Below are 17455 nucleotides of genomic sequence, written 5' to 3' on the forward strand. Positions count from 1 at the left end.
GAAGCTAATTAATTTTAATTGGGCTGAATTGCAAACCGTCCATTGTAAGAGTATTAGCTATGCTTAACGTCTGTAATAATAATAATTTTATTTTTTATTTATTTTCTTTTATTCTTCTACTATTTATATTTTACAGTAAAGATATAATATTTTTTTACAATGGACATTAATTAAACAATAACGTTAATAACTATATTTACCCTTACATATAATTGACTATTTAATATTTTATGTGTGTATTTTGTCCATGTGTATATGAAAATACATTTATTCAGTATTACACCAGTATTCGTGGTATCAGTATTTACAATAATTTCTGAAGTCCTTTGGCGCTGAATTGTTATTGAAGGGTAAAATAATTAACAATATTGATATATTTTACATCCATGTTTAAGTCGGTATCTACATAGTTTAGATTCGTATTTGAGCTCAGTAGAAGTCACTAATGTTTAATAAAATCTGTCGAATCGTCTATTTAAAAAAATACTCAATCATAGTTGTAGACTTACATTAAATGCATTGATATAAAATCAGTATTGTCCAGTCGCGTAATGTTAATTCTGTCATTCTATTACTGTCAGGGGCTGTGAGCTGTCACAGTTCTATGTGCTGTCAAGTTGTGAACCCGCTCTGATAGCACCCACCTTAATTTTCCGCTCGTGCGCTCACATTGGCAAGCGCCACTCGCAAATTGAATTGAGAAGAAATCGCCTCTAAATCTGGGCTATGAATTAATAATTAACTTGTGACAGGACTCGGAAAAGATTAAATCGATCGCACTGGGACTGATTACTAATATATACATGTATATTAATTTTATATAAAAGAGATGAAGGGTTGCATGCATACATGTTGTTATAAAAACCCTCTATTTGTTGGGTATTATAAACAGTGTAAGTAAGTATTTACTTCACAGCAACAAAACGTGTAGTTTTATTAAAAGGTTTATTGTTTAAGTAGATAAGAATTTTTTATTATTTAATTTCATTATCACATAGTAATAAGCAGAATCAAAATAAAAACAGTTCATTTAAGAATTATTATTAGCTAACTTTTATATATTATTTTGCATGCCGTGTTCGCATATGAATAATTGTGCAATTAGATCATAACACACGTAATGTGTAATTAAATAAATTGTATGATTGTAACAATTTTTGGTAATCCTAAATAAAAAAAATACAAAATAATACATTACATAGTAATAAATATTATTATTACTGTACAATACATACTAAATTTATTTATTTATAAGTTTGTTTACTTGTCAACTTATTTAAATGATTTAAATCAACTGATTTAAATGTTCAATTATGTTCTTTCTTTTAATAATAACGTATGTAAGCACACTTGTCCCATAAAACTGCAAAACGTATTCGACTCCCGGAAACAATGTATGTACGGTACTTATGCTTGTCATATCTATCATAGTACAATTGAAACAAGCTATTATGCCCGAACTGACACGAGCGCGCTCCAGGCGACGTAAACTGGTCGGGTATAAAAAATAGGCAGTCTCTACTACTTGTTTAATCTCATGAGCAGGGTAATTGTCCACGGCAGTGATGATGACAGTTGGGGCCCACGCGCGGCGAGGTACGGGGAGTGGGGGATGGGGGCACGTGACCCGTCACTCGCAGGGAAATTAAAACATTCCGTTATTATTTTCATTTCGCGGGTACAGTTTAGGAGCGCTTGATGAACAAAAAAGAATCATATTTTATTTAGGGTTATCGTACACCATTAGATATGCTGCTAATGTTATACGTGGTATTTAAAAATATACTGCTCGTTTATTTGAAGATACTGTGTGAAATTACATCAATAATATAATTTACAAACCACTGAAATAAACAGTAAACTTTAATTTTTGTAACTTTTAAGGTATAAGGACCTTATATAAAAATTCTCATATTTACATACTGATACATACATTATTATAATAAGTAAAAAGAAAATATTAACTGCTTTTTGTTAGGTACCAACATGCATGCAAACATGCATTTTTATTCACGTTATTCATTTTAAAGAAACGTTGTTCTTTTCAATATCAATTTTAATGAGATCCCAATATAGCATAGAGCGGCAGGACAATACTGTTCCTAAATACAAACAATGAGATAAAATTATATAAAAATCAATTAAGTCGATAAAAGTTCTTCACTCAGTTATTATTATACATACATAGTGATGCAGAGCATATCAATGCAATACGTGTATGTAATAGGCAGCAATATCTCTCTGGGACCCCATATCAAAGTAATATCGGCAGACGCCGCGGGCGGAGAAATTTTAATAATTAAAAATCACCCCAGAATCACCCCAGCCATGAAGGGTGTCTACACACTGCATTACACGTTATCATTTTTAATTAAAATTCAAGCGGTAACACTGCCCAACTATTATTATGCTATATTTCGTCTTTATAATTTTGATTTATTATATAATTATCTTCTTATCTACCACGTTTCATATATATATATATATTGTTTTAGTATAATTAGTGAAAAATAGGAAGCTTTAACCGTTACTTGACCACCTACGTTGTTTATATGATTATTGTTATCCACGGTTAATTATAATTATTATCAACTTATCAGTCTTTGTTTAGATACCGGCAAATAACTTAAGCACGTGACTGCCGCTATTATGTAAGCAAATAATAATTAACATACTTATATTACTTTTTTTTAAATAAATTATGTTTGGATTACCACTATACTGTTATGTTTTTAATATATTTTATATAGAATGATTAATGAATATAGAACAATAAATTATCTATAATGCAATGTCAATACTATAGGTATTATTAAAATATCAATGTAGTTACGAATATACAATTACATTTTCTGCATTTGGTATGCAATTGAAACAACGGAATTTGTAATTGCATCATGTCTCACAAAGCAAACAATTTTTAATTTTCCAGCCCATTTAAACGTAGTTGGAAGATTATAGAAAAAATAGCAAACATTCATAGCGATTCCAATAGGCTAATCGTGAGTTATTAAACCCCTAGAGGCGCCCACCTGATCGCCTCCCGCTATAATAGAAATACCAGGGACTTATTATTAAAATTGCTGCTAAATTGCTCCCCTCGCCCCTCGGATTTCGTGGGTCGAAGGTGACTTATTGACGATGTATTGTAGTCGTAATAATATTAATTTGCCATTGTAATGCGTCGACGAAATGTATTGGATTGATTCATTTGATGGAGCGTCGATGTTAATTCGATATTATTTGATGGGACGCCGAGTGGGCTTTATTAGTCAAGTACTTTTGCCATGAGGCATGGTTTGGTTTTATTTGTGAACTATATTATTCGTTTTTATGTTTTATTCACTATGAAGTTTCGTGTGACTTGTCTGGGTATTTACCGTCGGTCATTTATGTAGCGCTCTGTTACCAATGTGTGTTTCACTATTTCAGCAAGCAGTTGTTTATGTATAACAAAAAAACAATGTAAGAACAAATTCATAACTCGTTAGTCATAAAAATGCCAACACATGAGGCATTCTATTTAATAGTGCATAAATGTAAAATCTAGAATTACTTAAATTGCAATGTAAATTCTATTTATTAAAAGTGTGTAGGTACAGAATGGTATAAACTCACAGTAAATTTTGTGCATATGTGTATTAAAGTATAGATATTTTGGTAATTAATTAAGAAAGCCAAAAATATAATCTACATAACATTCATTAGTTTATCTCAAATATAACTTATACAACATGAATGCCTAATCAAATGACGGATGCATTAGTTCACATTGTTTGTAAGGTGGGTAACTCAATCAGTTGCAGTTAGTGGCATTATAATAACAGAGGTATTGTTGGCTCGGTTCTGGGACATTAATTAGGTAAGTACCTCGAACACGTCACTCGTGCTAATTAATTGAGCGTATTATTGGTGCATTGCTAACCGATGCGGTTTCAACGGTACCTACAGTCAACTTGTATCATGCGTCACTATAATGGTAGTAACTGTAGAATTCGCGACAAAGTGTTTTGTTATAATTAAATTTTAAGACGTTTATAAAATTATAATCAGATTACACTTAAGGTAAGTTGGTTCTATTTTTGCAATGACTTGCGCAGTAAGTTTGTTTTCTATATAAAAATGGGAGTGTACAAGTGCAAGTTATAATATCTCTATCTAATATCTAAATTCTGAAGAAATTTATAAATATGTGCTTTCAATAGCAAGAAAAACCGTTATATTGCGATACGAACTACATATCAAGTTTTTCTCTAAAAACTATTGGGATTTTCAAGAAGCGTATTTCAATATGCCTTCAGATGGTCCTTATAGTTCATTACCACCAATGACGTATAAACACAAAGTTTCAGAACCATTATTTATTATCTGACTTTATGAGTAGATTATGTACCTGACTGTCTAGATTCTAAGTAAATAAATAGGTATAGAGGTGAAAAGTAAACAAACCACTTATAATGAATCATTTATGCAATGTCTTCTAACTTGTTTTACCGAAAATACATCTTAAAGGTATTTTCACATGTCTATTTCCACGCAATAAAAATAACGATAAACAAATGTACATATGTAATATATACCTATATTTGGACATAATACTAGTTAGGTATGTCATTATTTGCAAAAAAACTATATAATTATCAATTATTTTCACAAAATTTGAGTCATTACATTTTAAATTCAGTATAAAATTACGCTGACTTATTAAAACGAGACCTAATTAATTAGCATAGGCATAAAAAGCATACTACCACGAAACACTGCAGCGATATCGTGTTACACACCCACGTATAAATTTTATAAAGTGATAAATGAATGATTGTGTATTTGGTTTATGTTTGTTTTGTTTTATTCAACTTTACACTAATTATTAAAACCTCTTTAAGTATTTCATTACTATTAGGATTATTTTTTTCTGTTATCATTTATTGAACGGTAATTTTGACTCTATGTACCTATATATACGGCGTAAAGTGTTTGAAATATCAAACTTTCAATGCAAGCTGCTTTTTCTGCTAAAAAAACACGACATTCGCAGATGAATCTATAGTCTTTATGGCTATTATGTCAGAGGTGCCCAGTTATCACCAAGGTGATCTTCTTTATTTTAGATATGTTAGATTTTAGTATATTGATTCAAAATGGAAGTAGGCAAGCTTACCACCGTCTATCGGTATAATTTGATTTGTCGTCGGTGTTTCCATAACCAGAAAGTGAGATGTTAATGTGTTTATGTTACAGATAAACAAAGAGTCTTTATGTCTATCAGATTTAAACTCACGTCCGTTGCAATCAAGTCGAAATAGTAAACCGCTGAGCTATTATGCTCGCAGCATTACATACAACTCTAACACATTTACATCAAAATAACTAGTTATCTATAATTCGAAAACGAAATAATTAAACCAACCAACAAATAGGTATGTTAAATTAAACAATTCGTATCAATTGGATCTAATCTGGTTTGAGTGCGGGTTGATTCGCGTCACTGATTAATTGAGTGCATAGAATGCATACACGGTTGATCGCACTGTAATTTGATCGTATGTAACAACAAGTACGTTTAGACTTATTAGTAGGTTAGATGAAGTTCGTAGCATTTCTATACTATCCCTTCCAATCAATCCTCTGTCCCATGCCAACGGCAATTCCAATCCAAACCGATCCCACTACCCTACGGTATCTTTATCCCTTCAAGCAGGATTGGCCTTCAAAGCTACAGGTCTTCCAGGGGTTGGGAGTATCCTCTATATTTACTTTATCGTGTAAGTGAGATGCCGTCCCCTTCATTTTGAAATCTATTAAAACAATGTAACATACACAATATTATACTCGGCGAATATCGGGCCAAATGGCGTGCCTTGTGAGAGGCCTGTGTTCAGCAGTGGACTCCAATGAGCTAATGATGATGATAATATCCGGTCATAGAAAACACCAATAATAAAGTAATCTAAAAAAGAAATTGAATCTGTATGACGCCGGAATGACTGCCCCTATTCAATATACTCTCTATGAAATATGAGTATGTGTTCACCACAACGTTTAAATGTGACAATGCCTTTTTTACTGACTACTTAATCCGCAATAAGAATCTTTAAAACATGTATGTATATTAACTAAAATCGCATGAAATATCCTAATAACAGAATAATCGATTTTGATCTGGCTCTGTGTAAAAACCCGGCGTAGTGGCGTCCACTTCACTGTAATTAAAGCTCAATTTCTATTCGAACAAGTAACGAGCTATATTGATGCGTGCTATCGACTCATGAAAGCATGTTAACCGTCTGATTTGATTGCAGCAATTAGTTGCTAGTTTAATTTCATTCCCTGTTTAAGTTTATATATTCATTGATTAGGTAACAATAAAAGTAATACATTTACGCAGAAAATATTACATAGAAATTATATGTTTCATATTAAACGGATCTGTAGTCTCAATATGTCGATATAGATTGTACATCAATAATTTCTTTTTGTTTTACTATTTCGGTCTCTCCAATAATTGTCATTGCATAACTTTTTAATTATAAATCATTTACATATGTATATATAAAAAAGTATATGTATATATTCATATAAAAAACAAACCTGAAAAATGGTACCATTAGTTAAAAATTTCGACTAGGCCAAACTAAGACATTTTTATAGTATATAAAAATACAAACAATATTTATTAAAAATTGATTTAAAATTTAATAATAGCACGAAACATGACTACAGAAAAATTTAATAATGCCGACATAATTGCACATACCTACATAATGTTAGAATTTCATATTAAATTATACCAAAATTCACATTCATAAAATGCAATCGAGAATGAACGTACACAATTCTGTATTCTACGAAAGATGAATAAACACAATCAGTTGATATTCAGAGCATTCTATAATGCGTCGATCAGTGCTTTCAATACCCAAGGGTCGTAATAAAAAAATAATCGTCGTATGTTTTTAATTAAACGCTTATTTTGAGCGGGAATCGTTCAACAATAGTTCATTGTGTGGCTATACATTATTGGGGCTATGGTGTGAACGGTAGCTTAGTAGATGAAAATTTAAGAATATAGAATTTATGTGGATGTATTAAGGTTAATTTTATATAAATTCTTAATAGTTATTAATGTCAATACTCTTATAACAAGAGTCGATAAGACAACGATGTAACATACAAACTAATAATATTCTGAACAATGCATTACTAATACCTAAATATATTGTAATCGGTCTATAAGAAATCAGATTATAATATTTAAATCGTTCAATATGGAATTCAAAAATAATATTTTCAATTGCGTGAGTACGTTAAAAATACAATATAAAATACTGTAAATTTGTTAACCTCAATTTTACAGAATTATACAATGAGCATGTTATTTTAAATTACGAAAACTCTATTAATTGTTTCTTATTCCTTTTGTTTACTTCTTGCGCCTATTTTTAATGTTGGTGGTATAAAGTAATAAGTAATAACAAAGTGGACCAGTCACCTTGTTTACTGTCTCCTTCATAGAAATGACTAAATAACAGCACATGGGTCGGCAATGTAATGCAATGAACCAATAGTGAGAAGAAAGGGGCTCTCTATAAAGTCAAATGCTGTATAAAATGACAACGAAGTAAGAGGAGCGACGTCCTCAAATAATCAAATGAGGTGGAAATATCAAGTATAGATGTTACAATGAGTGGTGGGAAAATATAGGAATACTTAAAAGCGAGTTGTATGATAGTAATATAATGAGTAATGGAATAGAAAGTATCAAAAAACTACAACTATAAATATTAAAAGATATCAGGAAGGTCGACATATTAGGATACTACCATATATTTCAAGTAATCAATACTTTCATATAACTCAGTACCATTATTTAGTGCAGTCTATGGCGAGCATATATATAATATGCATCTATATATACACCATACCTACATGTGTTTAACAATTAACTGTAAATTGCAGATTCGTTATTAAAAACATGTTCTAAAATTTTGGTATAGCATATCTACTACGTATAAACCTACGTATAGAACATTGTTAAATTTATGTGGTTTAATCCAAAAATAGAAAGGTTAATAATTTAATTTATATAATTAGCTTGGTGAAGCGACAATTTAATTAAATTGAATTCCTAATATTTTAATTAGTAAATACCGGTCCGATCTATTTCAGCCGCAATTATAGGTCGGGGGAGGTCGGAAATAATATATGTAATTATAAGAGTAAGACTATAATTATAAGAGTAATCTTTCATGATTATACTATATTTATGAAATATTTCATTAAAAATCAATATGCATATGTATATAAAATAAAATATATGTATAGAGAATTGTAGTATTTCTATTATACATACATAAAGACTAAAATGAAAACAATGTTATTTTATTACACTAAAAATTTTTGTTACCATTGAAATATAACTTAATTATTTAGATAAATCAAATTTGTTTAGAAACACTATGTATGCAGATATTGACTAGTTAATAACGGCTACTTAACGAAGCCAAGAGGCCAACGAAGCTCGGGAGCCACATAGCTCGAGCTCTCGCATCGAGTTTCAAAGCCTCCCCGCGTTCTAGGTAAGTGGATTGATTACATAGATGATCTTCCACGTAAATTAGTGTAACAAGCATATTGTATTACATCTCTCCGTGCCGTACGTATAATGAGAGAAATTCGTATTTTGTAATGCTAATAGTGTTATGATACTCATTTTGAAACAAAAGTAGGTACTATTTTAGGGTATCGGGACATGAGTTTAGTACTCCAGAATGGCAAAACACGATATCACAGGCATACTATGATGACCAGATTTCCGTGGTTTTGTTTACCATTTTACAAGAATATTTTAATTTAAAGAGGAACGGATGTCCCTCGATATAATTAAGTTTGCATTGTGTATATATTACCTGAAGCCTGGTTCAAGTGACATTAAAAAGGAAGTTGTTCCAGGTAGAGTCGACCTTGCCTTTGAAGTTTAGAAGTTGGAAGAGAACTAACGAGAAGAGAGGGATATTTCCGAAATAAGCTTTGGATGATATCGTTATAGTGTAAATACCATCGAAAATACAGGAGACATTTTATATGATTTCGATTTGAATCAATAACGGTTTCGTCAAAAGTTAATCTGGGTTAAATGATTACCTGTATGATAGAATCAGCGACACGGACCCGATGAAAATACTAAATAATTTACCTGCAACAAAAAATATATGTAAGTTAGACTATATTAAGAATTTCTTTACCAGTTCGAAATCCTTCATAATGTATATATGGTATGTAATAAAAGTATGCAAATAACATTTTATAAAACGTATAAAAATTAGTACATTTTTCTTTGTTTATTTTATTTTTATCTACGCCTGTTAATTGCTAAGTAGCTCAGAGAAAACATCCCACACATTTTTTAAAACTTGGCAATATATACTCCAGAAAAGAAAAATGTAAAAATAATAAATTATCTACTGACACCGTTGGTAGAAATCGAACACCAATTATATATTCCAATTAACTGCGCACATCCAACACCGTTGTTTAAAAAGCACATACCTCAACAAAATTTAAAACGTACAAAAATAGATATCCATTGAATCTAGTCCACAAAGCGAAAAAATGCTGATCTAGTCCATAGATAAATGAAAAGTAAGTAATTAAACCAAACAGCAAATAAACAGACAAACGGAACCACAGCTGGGCAAACAGTGCTCTGCTCTCAGCTGTTGTACTTTTTAACAGTCTAAGCAAATATTGGAACATATTCGTGGTCAATTGATCGTAAAAACTATGGGGGACAATAACAAATAAAATAAAGGTTGGGATTTCGCCGTGCCGAACCGGTCCCGTACCTATGGAAATTCTCACAAATATTTTTCATGGTAATTAACTAAACATAAATTGGCGTGATAGCCGTGGGATTATATGATTGAAGATAATGTCTACATGCATAATATTCTTTTTAAAGTTGCTGTATTTAGACTATATTAATGTTTGAAAAATATATATTCAGTTTCAGTAATCAAAATATAATCACAAAATGTGAAGCTATGTAAAAAACTTACTATTTTTTTACTCTAGTATCGTTTAGGCGAATGTTATTTTTAAGAAAAATGTTTCTTTTAATAAATTTAAATATTTAAGGTATAATATTTATCTGCAAATTAAATAAAGTTTTACAAAAATCCATCGCCATTGTACACGCTAGTAAACATTATACAATCTGAGTAGCAACAAGTTATTCTACTAATAAAACCAACCCTTACCATCAAAAAAGGATTTCCAAAATTGGCACATAATAAAATATAATTACAAATAAATAAACATAATAGACAATATTCTTGTTTTTGTAATAGGTTGTATGTATACTCGAATTAAATTAGGTATATTATTCCAAAAACCAATAAAATAATTATTAATAAATCAATTCGTTGTAGATAGTATCAAACAATCAGTTATTTATCAATTCAAAAATTCCCATATCTTCATCATTGAACCGCAATGCTAACATGATCTAAATTGGCTACTAAATATTCAGAATCAATAGTCTATACGAAACACGCGCGGGTATTCGACAATGGACGGCTAATTCAATTTGAATCACACACAATATTCTATTAATAAGGACTGGCAGGTGTAATCAATCCATGTACGGCTTGTTGTAGCCCGCATTGTGAATCTGTGTTACGGACTTACCTGCATCACCCCTGATGATAATAATACTAGCTTGAAGTTGCGAGGTAGACATTATAAACTCTCCTTTATTATTCTTATACTACTAATAAATAGAACAGAATAAGATATAATATAATATAATGATACTTAATAAATTCTTTAACTGTTAAGTACATCATTAACTCATGGTTGACTCGTGTAGTTTGCACTTGTAGTACATGATAAACTTTGTTTATAAATTACGGCCATCGGAGATGGTCCATCTGTTTTAACTTTTTTATTTCTGATATATATATATATATATATATATATAGATATATATATATACTAACAGGGGGGAAGGGGATTATTAATAATATGCCCACCTACGTAAAAATTCACTAACAGCACAATAGACATTACGCATCGTTACCAATCCGGAAGGCGAAATTGCCATGTCAACCTTCTTTCATAATTATCCTGTAATTTCAAGCCTATTCATATAACACCAAGCTGCTTGGCGCCTGAAATAAGCAACACTGAAGATAACTGACTCTTTTTACAAAGTGTAACTCGGAAAATTCAATTTCTGTACCATACTTTCATAATAAAACGAAACAATAAATATTTATTGTTGTGTATAAATTAGTGCCTGTACGTATTGAGAGGTATTAAAAATATACAATAACAAGCGTATTCCTTGAATAGCTATTTGTGTTCCTTAATGATGTTATCATTTGTATTTATTCTCAGTATATGTACATATAATTGCACGCAGTCGATAGCATCTTACATGCTCTCGATAAAAAGGCTTCAACATCGCATTAAAATCAATATAATTATGGAAACAAACAAGTGAATGAAACTACATATATTGCTTTTAATTATGTTCTTTAATTTTATTTATAAGTTAGTCGGTATTAAATAAAAGTAAATTACTCTAAAACGAACACTGTTGGACAAATGGGCCATTTTTGGTACGTAATGCGTACCAAAAATGGTCCCTTTAATCGGTTAATATTTTTTTTTATAGCATAGAGCACATACGAACTTGAGCCACATCTGGTAACTAAAGTTAAAAGTTTGAAGGATTTTTATAGAAATTTGTTGTGTGTAATTTATTTATTCAAGTGTATATTTATTATTTTATATTTTTTTATCTGCACATATATAATACTTAATACTGAAATAATTACCACATGTTGTCTTGTTAATAAAAACTTATTAATTGATATGATTCTATATTATTGTATAACAATCGGTCGTAATGGCATCTCTCGCAGCAGGAGCTGTCACAAACACCACTAATGAATAAATAATCCAAACAAACAGATAACAAGAGATGCCAATTAAACAATACACTAATTAATTCCAAACATTGGTGTAGTGGACTTAATTAGAGCAGGCATCATTATCAAACGAGCAGTGAATGCAGCACAGGTGTATGTATAGGTACAGTAAGGATAAAACACAAAGAGAACTTTATACAGAAATATAATTATCACATTGCATTGACATCGGTATAAAGTACAATAGGCTTGCACACAATTAATAATTCAAATTACCACTCGGTTCTTTCTGCATACCATGCGTTTGGAAATAGATGTAATAATATTGAATTATTAAATATTTGTCTTCCTTACTTCCCACAAACAACTTACTTACACCAATAGAAAGACATAAACTACTTTATGTCAATCTCATAAAAGAAGCCGCACTAAGGCGACACGGCTTTTTTTAATATCGGAGGCGAGAGCTGGACACACTGCCCCACGAAACATTTTCCATTAATAAAACGCGAAAAAGGAATATTACATATGAAAAAGACATATATCCGTATCGCCGGACCCGCCGCTATCTCCTTGGAAGGTAATAACTTCTTTACAAGTCCAAAGTCCGAGGGATTGAAAAGCAATTTCAGCAGGACACCCCCGCCCTCGCGCGGGGCCGGACTGCCCATATTTCTTTTTCGCCGCTACTGTAATTCGCCTTTGATTTAATCTTGAGAAACAAATCTTTGAATGTGAAACTTTAGTGATAGGCATCAGTAGAACTAGTTTCGCTGATTGGATTCTATCCCCCGCCTGTACGCAGATCCCGTTCGTTCCTACAATTTGAATTGGTCACTGCAGATACTACGCTATTTGTCTGATTCTACTACAAGATTGCATTCCTTATTTTCTGAATTGGGTTTTTGTGAAATGGTTACTACGTTTGTTCCATAATATTTGTATGTTGATATTATAACAAAGTAGTTAAACAATCCTGTCTGTTGTTCGTGGCAATGCTCCATAAATTAAATAATGCTTTAGAATATAGATACGTTTAACTCATTTAACAGTATTTTATAGTTATACAATTATTATTTAGCTACTTACACGATTTACGGGTTCCTATTTAATACCAAAATATAGCACATTACCTACTTACTAAAGGCCGGAACTGTCCAAGCCAATCTTTTGCGCGATGTACGTCTGGCGTGAGAATTTATTCTGTTTCTTGTTAAGTAGAAAAGCTGTAACAACAGACGATCCTCTTTATTTACTATTTCTTAAAGAGAAATGTGAAAAATATTTAACGAAGTAAATTTATCTATCTATTGTTAGTATTCTACCACTGAATATTATTATAGAAACTTCCTGGAATACAATATGTAGTCTGATATTTTAACCAGGCTCATGTATGTGTAAAGTAAGTATCCCAGTATGATGATATAAATCATACTTTTAGACATAAAACATCAATATAATATTCTAAACCTCTTATGGCTGTTGAAACTTTTCATCTTTTCCTTTCGAGGCAAATTCTTAAAAGAACTTACCGTGAATACATACCATCGTCAATACATACAAAACATACCGTCGTATATCATAGTATTTTGATTTATAATTTAGCCTCTTAATAATATGTATTATTTGGATCTACATTATGGATTATTTACAGATTACATTAAAACAGGTTTATTATAGTTTTTGTATTAACTATAACTGTTTTAATAATAGTTAATTGTAGCTCTAAATTGAAACTAGATTTATATTGTAGATCTTAGTTAAGATTTTACATACATATTATATTGTTATGTCAGTTGATATGCTTGTAATAGATCAATAGAATCGTAACACTACACGATTACTATACCCGCCGTGAGCGGTGAGGCGTCCCGTCCAAGGCTTGCCAATCTCCCGTTACCGGCACTGTTCATAATGACCAAACCACAAATTATTACTTACATTACAGCAATATGATTAATATTTATTTCATATTTTTGTTACTAACATATTTTTATTAAAGGACTCTAATTAAATTGATGCGTTTTATATATAACACAAGTTTGTCCTAATAAAATAAGAATTCTAAGTCTTATGTTAAGATATATGAGACAAATTTTAAGGGTAACTACCATCAAAGTTTTATTAGAAATGACACTATTAAACTACTGTTAATTATTCCTGCCGAAGTGTGATTTATATTTTACTGTACCTACAACAGTTAATTCTTATTCATATGGGAAAATAACTTGGATCAGACAACAGATATCAACTTACTCTAGTAAGTTGATATCTGTTAGCGTGTTATTCAATATTATTTATTATAGATACCGTCTTGTATACATTCAAATTATCTCGTCTGTCTAAAAGTTCTGGAAGTATTATGTAGTATGATAATGTCTTTAGGAAAAGTCAACGTGAACCCAACTCAATTTGAGCGGGCTGCGCCGACCGACGGACCACAGATCTCTATCGAGCGGCTATTCCGACCGCCTTATTTATATAATCTAACTATTTGTGAGGGACAAACACCCCTTATGACATTATTCCCCTTTTTCTCTGGCAGAAAAATTTGCACGGATTCGTTTTGTTACTATGGGAATATATGTGGAACAATTTAAAATTTTACATTTTTAATTATATTTTTTATTGATACAATTTTATTCGTAATTAATTTTTATGAATGGCTATGTTTTATTATATGGAGATGAGACCGTGAGAAAAAATAAATATAAACTGTTAAATAAATATATCTACTTCTTTTGCGGTATCAGTTACAACTTATTCTATGTGAGCGATAAAATCAAAACAATGACTATTCAAACTAATTGGTTATATTGTTTTAATTGAATAAACAGTATTTATCTTTTCTTAATATGGTTCATTAGATGTACGTTAATGAAAATAATACACAGTAACAGGATGATTGGCTCTGACTTGTTTGGGTGTTTTTCTTTGTATATAATACATGTAAGTATTTACAAAAAAATATAAGTATTTCTATCACTTGCTTTATCTAAATCGTATTTACTGATACTGTTACCTGTTCCTAAAAATATTTTTTTTACTAGTAAGTATTTATCATTATATTTAATAATTTCATAATGTAAATTAAGTACATATTTTATGTGTCTGTTAAATTTATAATATAATTAAAAAAAATATTACGTAATAATAAAAATAGCCTCTACTTTATTTTATTTTTCTGTAAGAAATGGAAATTTCGGGAAACAGAAGCGACGCGGCCATTGTGGAGAGACGCGAGCCCGCGATCGGGCCATTTGCCGCTGTTTTCAATTTGTCGTCCGCGACCATACATCAGCCGCGGCACGCAGGAACACGGTCCAACTTTAATACACTTACGGCGGACATTTTTCCGCCCATTATGCATTCGCCTAAACCAATTCTGTAAATACTGTGAAATTCGATTTGCCGAAGCACCCAAGCGGTTCTTAGAACGGTTCCCTTTGTGGTATTTACGGTTTTGTAACGCATTCGCGGGAATGTTACATGTACCGCCTGATAGTACCGTTTACTGTCAACGATAACGATTTTATTGTGACGATTCAGAACCGCAAACAGGTTAATAGTGTTAAATACAAAAAGCTGTTCATGCAACCCATCGTTCTTTTATGACCATGGAAACTGTAACTTGAAAAAATTACCTACATATCTTCTTTTTTTGTATTTACATTCAAGTGGATTAAAACCTCTAGCGGGAGACGTTTAAAAAACGATTCTTTTTGCTTATTTTCCCACAATGCAGCTATTGATCGGATCACTGGCGATTGTAAGAAAATTAATAAAATCGTGAGAAGAAATTTGATGCGCCTTCAGTACCTTATTTTACTGGTACCTAAGTATACCACTTCTTATGAACTGTATCCGTGTATTTTATCGCAATATTTATTATTTACTTGTCAATACTTACTACTTACTTGGTTTGATTATTATCATGTTTAATCCACCGATACTTAAAAACGTACTCAGATTACAAATGTTTGTACGGTGCTAGGAATCGAACCCGCAATCATTAGAAATCAGGCGGTGTGCTAAACTGCTAGACCATCGAGATAGACAAACCGTTCTGTTGACTGCTAATATGTAACTTTATATTAATTATTTTGTTATATTGCACTTAATACACGTAGAATAGTTCAGGCTGTACATTACTATTATATAAATAGGTATCAACAAATGTACATAACGTATTACTAAGCAGTCGGTATTTCGTCTTAAGTTTTAATTACAACACATAATAACAATATACGTGCACAAAAATATATACATTAGGAATATAAATGTCAGAAAAACTAGATTAAATCATTTATCTACATCAGTTAGAATACATTTGTAATATACTAATTAATACTCCTCACGACGAAGACTAAATATTCTCATGTCCAATTAAAATAACACGATTATGCACTTCAAATTATTCTATATTAATTAGCGTGGACTCCATGTCAATAATTAGACGTTTCCTATATAGACTCAAGCCAGAAGATACGCTCAGCTTAACGTTCTAATTGGACGCCGACTCTACAGTATGAGAATTGTGAAACTAATGCACACAGTAGTTCTAATACGCACGAATTTAAAACGCATGACAAGTTTTATACCACAAATCTACTTATAGTAAATAATAAATAAATAAATATAAATAACCCTGGACAATGAATATAGCGCCATCTAATCCCAGGCTAAGCAGATCTTGTGTTATGTGTACTAGACAACTGATATAAATACTTAGATTTTTTTTTAAACTATATACATAATATACATAGAAAACACCCACACCGATATAAACAAATATACATGTTAGTTATCACCATGCGATGAATAGAACCCGCTACCATCGGAAGTAAAACGGTGCGCTTAACCACTAGACCATCGAAGCCGTAAAAAGGCTGTAGTACATTGTACCTACTTCAAAATGCAAAAAAAATACGATTGATTGTACATCTTTAAGTAAGTTCTAAAATTGTAGAAATATTACATCTAGAAAATGCTCTCTATAGATAGTCAAATTACAAAATTAAATTTTGAATGCTAAATAATGCAAATGCTAATCACGTGTCAATTAAATGTGTAAAATGCAGTCCTTGTATTGTAATACGTAAAAATGTGCCTATATTTAATGCACAATTGCGTTTCAATGACTAATTTCTTTATTTATGACTCACGATGAACACATACATAGATACATAGACCGTATTCAATATATATTATATGAACAAAGTCCATTTTTATTTGGAAAAATGATTATTATTCATAGCATCATCAGCACTACTATTTTAATAGGTAAATGACCTTTGTTAAACCACATTGATATCAGCTTTTCAATTTATCAAACTTAAGATACTGAAATATTACAACGAATAATAAACTACAAAATTAATGTAATTTGTAATAATAAAATTCTAATGCAAACCTATTATTATACGTATTTTAAACATGTTTCTTGTTTCTGTATAGTCGTCAGAGATCTAACTACTAACTATTCAAGAAATAATTACTATCTATTGATACCATGTTTA

The 17455-nt window shown here is 30.9% G+C and overlaps 1 protein-coding gene across 3 annotated transcripts in view; it reads right to left on the minus strand.

Annotated features, from left to right (window-relative positions):
• Positions 1-17455, minus strand: part of LOC131854783 (LIM domain only protein 3-like) — a 71147-nt gene that overhangs the window by 32227 nt on the left and 21465 nt on the right. The window contains exons 2-3 of one of the 3 annotated variants that reach the window (XM_059205940.1): positions 13074-13162; positions 9145-9196 (exon numbers count right to left, since the gene is read on the minus strand). The exons of 1 other annotated variant lie outside the window; for it this stretch is intronic. The gene's annotated coding sequence lies outside the window, so the exon portion shown is untranslated. The remainder of the gene's footprint in view (positions 1-9144; positions 9197-13073; positions 13163-17455) is intronic. One more of the 3 variants, XM_059205939.1, reaches the window with a different exon arrangement.

Source organism: Achroia grisella, unplaced genomic scaffold, assembly GCF_030625045.1.
Source record: "Achroia grisella isolate CSIRO2021 unplaced genomic scaffold, CSIRO_AGI_Agris_v1 utg1245, whole genome shotgun sequence".
Taxonomy (NCBI): domain Eukaryota; kingdom Metazoa; phylum Arthropoda; class Insecta; order Lepidoptera; family Pyralidae; genus Achroia; species Achroia grisella.